We start from the raw sequence: 6000 nt of genomic DNA on the forward strand, positions 1-6000 counted from the left end.
TCGAAAAGACTTGAAATTTCGGACAGCACTTCACAATCAAATAATAATGCTACCGAGATCTAAATTTCAATAAATAATGCACCCCAGCCAAAATACGGCCAAATCATGAGAGAGTGCATAATAATTACCCTGACATCACTTTCTAACAGACAAAACAATCTAGCACACTTAATCTAATTCAACTAAACTAAAGCGTAATCTCAAACTATTGTGAGATGTTTACGCGAATCATTTTCCACAGGCGCACCCTATCCAAAGCCATAATCGCCATAAATTGATCGGGTGGCGTTATTAGGAGAGTTGGAGGGTTAATATATTAACCAGCCAGTCACCAATATAATACACAGTTTTACACGATTGTAGGCTGACAAAATTAAAATACTATGCCTAACAATATGATATGACAGAGTTCAACCGAGAAAATTTAGGCAGTTGTATAAACTAAAGGAGCTGACCATGCAATGGTCTTGGTTTTCAATGGGTCCACAGAAAGATGTATGAACAAATTAAGTGAACAGGATAATGTATATACTGACTCACTTTCGAGTTTCTGTCTTTTGACCTATTTATTATCTTCTATCTCACATCTTAGTCTAATTTCACGTGAAGGGGATTGTTAAGATCAGTCTTAAAAATTATTGTTGGGCCCTTACCTATCAACTTAAGCTTTTTAGTCATGTGATTTCTCTAACCTTTTGAGTTAAGCAGTTTCTCTATTGTGTATTAACAGTCATCTATTAGCAAACCACCTAGGTAAGTCACTTGAGTTCAAGTCCCCTAAGCTTGTGAGCATAATTAGAGAAGATATTAAAAACAGATACCCGCATAGTTGTGTTAGGAAGAGTTCAAGTCCTCTCGTGTGTATGTTTCATTTAAATATTTTATGGAAGCAAATTCGACTCATTTTGGCCAGATATCTAGGTTGCAGTAGCACTACAAATTTTTCTGATGTAATATCGTAGATTGAAATATAATACATCCCTATACAGGTTCTTAACTTTCATGTTCTTTGCTTCTAATGCAAGTAACATTTCTGCAGTTCAAAGTAGAAGATACATTCAAGTTCAAGATCATGATTTCATCAAGAATCGTTTTCAGGGTCTCGAAAAAAGCTATGTTTCAAAATTAGTACAATCTAGTTAAGTAACCTATGATTTAAAGAAAAAAGAACATTATTTACGAAAACCTTTTTGTCCGTAACTAGTGTAATTTTTGCATGCATTTCTTTCTTTCTTTCTTTTCCTAATCTATTAAAAATCTACGATTTCAAAATGGACGTGAAAAATATGGTTAGACCACAACAACTTCAATGCTAAAAGGGGAACATAACCAAAGAGCAAAACCATAGCTGATAAAAATAAGATATAGTTCTATCTTTACCTTTATCAATTAAGATGTAACTCATTTAGAGTCTCAATCAAAACGGCTGATATTAGGGCTGTGCCCAACAAATCAGGGAAACAAAAATGCTAATATTCACTTAAAAGTTTCCCAATTTCAATATTCTCGTTTCCATTCCATTCATAGTTCAGGCATAAACCAACAATGATGATTGGTCACATTTTCCTTAACAATTAATTACAAGTTTCAAGCAAAGTCAACTCAAAATAAGACGAAGCTGCTTGATTTCATCTCTAATGAAGACATGGTAAGCAAAGTACAGAAAGATGAAGCAACGAATATCACTAAAAAGATAATCGACTAATTTCACCGCCACTAACAAAATCATAATAGTTTCACTAATTGCCTGTCGATTGCACGCATTAAGAAATTATAAGTTACGGAAAAAATGGACATCAGTTCAAATATACGACACAAACGAAACTAGACGGCACTGTACTTAATCCATAATAGAAAACACAAGTATACTTCTGTTACTACATGATCTATCTCAAAGCAACATAATAATAAATTTGCAGTTATAAAATGTCAGAATTATATGGACATAGAGAGAGAGTGAGAGAGAGAATTGCCTCTATAAGTGTCCTCGTCGTGCTCCGACTGAGAGTCACCGGCGGCAGCTCCTAAGTCATGTGATTCCCCGCTTCTTTTTGCTCGGTTGTCTTATTTATTTTCATTTTTCAGCTACATCTTTCATTTAAAAATTTTGGCACGCACCTGTCAAATTGTTGGCAAATATAACAAGATATTTAAAAATTGGTAAGGCTATTATTTTCATACTAGCTTCTTTTGCTTTTATTTCAACTTTGGTGCCAACTGAAGTGTCTTGATTGATCATCTTTAACTGCATGCATTACTTACAGGATCCAGCTACTTGCAACATCGCTTGTCCTTTTTGGTGTTAAATTTCATTCGACCCCTTACTTTTCTTTTCATTTTCAATTTATTCATAAGTATAGCTGTAATTTTATTGTCTTCTTTCATTCTTTCCCTCCACCCTATAACTGGCCCAATTTTCCCTATTTTCAAATTAATCATTAATCAAGATATTGAAATAAACAAGAGTAATTAGACACCATTCATTGCTAAAAAATGAAGAATCATAACCTTAATTTTAAATCCAATTTGGTGAAATTTCATACCAGCTAAATTAAACACATATAATTTAAAACATATATATGAGAATTGATGATGGTAGAAGCAAATTTGTCGAAGAAAGTCAATGGCAATAGCAGCATAGTTTCTGTAATAAACTTAAAGTAAATATGATTATCTTTGTATATTTTGGATATAGTTATGATCATGCTTTTTTTTTGTCCTTTTACTGAAAATTCGTCTCTCAAAACTGAATTTATAATTAACCACATTATTGCTAATGGTTTAGTTGGAGTAACAAACTGCCATCTTTGATCAATTAAGCTTGAAAGTTCCATAAATAATGATGATAAATCAATTTTAGTTGTAAATGTACAAGAACAAGATCAAGATGAGAATTTGGGCGAGGATTAAGGAACAATGAGAAATGAGGATGAGATGAGATTATCTGGGAAGAAGAGTGAGAGATTTTAGAATATGGGCCATATTGTTTTTATGTTGCGTTCGGGGGAAATTTTTTTTATAATTTAGCTCATATAGCATTTCAATAAACAATAGGGAGTAAAATGTAAAAGATTAAACAAGTAAATTCTTACTTTTAAAACTACTTTTTCATTAAATGGAACGAGGAAGATTTGAAGTAATAAAAAGACAAAATTTAGGGTACCTTACAACTGTTGGAAGGTAGCTGGACTCTTTTTATATTTAAGGGTAAAAGTTCATTTAATCCCTATATTTTAATATTAGTGTCTGTTTAGTGTCTGTATTTTTTAAAATGTCTCGAAACATTCCTGTCGTTAAAGTAGTGATACACATACCGTTACTTTTTATTTCTTTTGGCTTACTTTTACAATAATACCCTTTTTATAATAATTTTTTTGTTTGGACATTAATAAAAAAGAATAATTGAATTACCAATTTCACCTTAGAAAATAAAAAATATATATTAATTTTTTTGCAAGCACCATTTGCACACTTGATAGTTTGCATAAAATTTTTGACAGTTAAAAATTAATATAATTTTTTATTTTTAGGGTTAAATTGGTAATTTAAAGGATAATAAATATGATTATCTTTGTATATTTTGGATTTGGATAAAGTTATGATCATGATTTTTTTGTCCTTTTACTGAAAATTCGTCTCTCAAAACTGAATTTATAATTAACCACAATATTGCTAATGGTTTAATTAGAGGAACAAATTGTCATCTTTGATCAATTAAGCTTGAAAGTTCCATAAATAATGATGGTAAATCAATTTTAGTTGTAAATGTACAAGAACAAGATCAAGATGAGGATTTGTGCGAGGATTAAGGAACAATGAGAAATGAAGATGAGATGAAGATGATATTGAGAGATTTTGGAATACGGGCCATATTGTTTTCATGTTGCGTGCGGGATAATTTTTTTTTTTTAATAATTTAACTCATTATAGCATTTCAATAAACAATAGGGAGTGAAATGTAAAAGATCAAATAAGTAAATCCTTACCTTTGAAACTACTTTTTCATTAAATGGAACGAGGAAGATTTGAATTAACAAAATGACAAAATTTAGGGTAACTTACAACTGTTGGAAGGTAGCTGGACTCTTTTTATATATAAATATATAGTCTAAACTCGCCGACTACTCCATTTAGCTTCCTTTTCCTTTAATCTAAAACATATATTATTTAAGTATATCTCTAATTGCTAACTTTGTTCTTCTAAAGGAATGATTTATTTTGTTAAAATATCATCGTACTGCATTTTTCTTTTCAAAATATACACATGGTGCACAAATAAAAGAAAAATTGAAATCAAACTCCAATTCTAATCTCGCTCATTAATAATCTAATTTCGATAAGAAAGAATTCGAAAAGAAAATGAGGATGAGATGAGATTAAGGAACAATGAGAAATGAGGATGAGATGAGATTATCTGGGAAGAAGAGTGAGAGATTTTAGAATATGGGCCAGATTGTTTTTATGTTGCATTCGGGGGAATTTTTTTTTATAATTTAGCTCATATAGCGTTTCAATAAACAATAGGGAGTAAAATGTAAAAGATTAAACAAGTAAATTCTTACTTTTGAAACTACTTTTTCATTAAATGGAACGAGGAAGATTTGGAGTAATAAAAAGACAAAATTTAAGGTACCTTACAACTGTTGGAAGGTACCTGGACTCTTTTTATATTTAAGGGTAAAAGTTCATTTAATCCCTATATTTTAATATTAGTGTCTGTTTAGTGTCTGTATTTTTTAAAATGCCTCGAAACATCCCTGTCGTTAAAGTAGTGATACACATACCGTTACTTTTTATTTCTTTTGGCTTACTTTTACAATAATACCCTTTTTATAATAATTTTTTTGTTTGGACATTAATAAAAAAGAATAATTGAATTACCAATTTCACCTTAGAAAATAAAAAATATATATTAATTTTTTTGCAAGCACCATTTGCACACTTGATAGTTTGCATAAAATTTTTGACAGTTAAAAATTAATATAATTTTTTATTTTTAGGGTTAAATTGGTAATTTAAAGGATAATAAATATGATTATCTTTGTATATTTTGGATTTGGATAAAGTTATGATCATGATTTTTTTGTCCTTTTACTGAAAATTCGTCTCTCAAAACTGAATTTATAATTAACCACAATATTGCTAATGGTTTAATTAGAGGAACAAATTGTCATCTTTGATCAATTAAGCTTGAAAGTTCCATAAATAATGATGGTAAATCAATTTTAGTTGTAAATGTACAAGAACAAGATCAAGATGAGGATTTGTGCGAGGATTAAGGAACAATGAGAAATGAAGATGAGATGAAGATGATATTGAGAGATTTTGGAATACGGGCCATATTGTTTTCATGTTGCGTGCGGGATAATTTTTTTTTTTAATAATTTAACTCATTATAGCATTTCAATAAACAATAGGGAGTGAAATGTAAAAGATCAAATAAGTAAATCCTTACCTTTGAAACTACTTTTTCATTAAATGGAACGAGGAAGATTTGAATTAACAAAATGACAAAATTTAGGGTAACTTACAACTGTTGGAAGGTAGCTGGACTCTTTTTATATATAAATATATAGTCTAAACTCGCCGACTACTCCATTTAGCTTCCTTTTCCTTTAATCTAAAACATATATTATTTAAGTATATCTCTAATTGCTAACTTTGTTCTTCTAAAGGAATGATTTATTTTGTTAAAATATCATCGTACTGCATTTTTCTTTTCAAAATATACACATGGTGCACAAATAAAAGAAAAATTGAAATCAAACTCCAATTCTAATCTCGCTCATTAATAATCTAATTTCAATGAGAAAGAATTCGAAAAGAAAATTTCAGAAAGAGAGAGAGGGAAGGAAAGGAAAAGACAAGTGGTCTATGGTTATATCGGGCTTTAAGCTAACTCTGAAGTGGTATAGGCCCGGTGTTGACATTATACCACAAGTAATTCTAAGTTCGATTTAACTCTGAAGTTGTATAGGCCCAGTGTTGACATTATACCAC

This window comes from Citrus clementina, unplaced genomic scaffold (assembly GCF_000493195.1).
Source record: "Citrus clementina cultivar Clemenules unplaced genomic scaffold, Citrus_clementina_v1.0 scaffold_2, whole genome shotgun sequence".
NCBI classification, from domain to species: domain Eukaryota; kingdom Viridiplantae; phylum Streptophyta; class Magnoliopsida; order Sapindales; family Rutaceae; genus Citrus; species Citrus x clementina.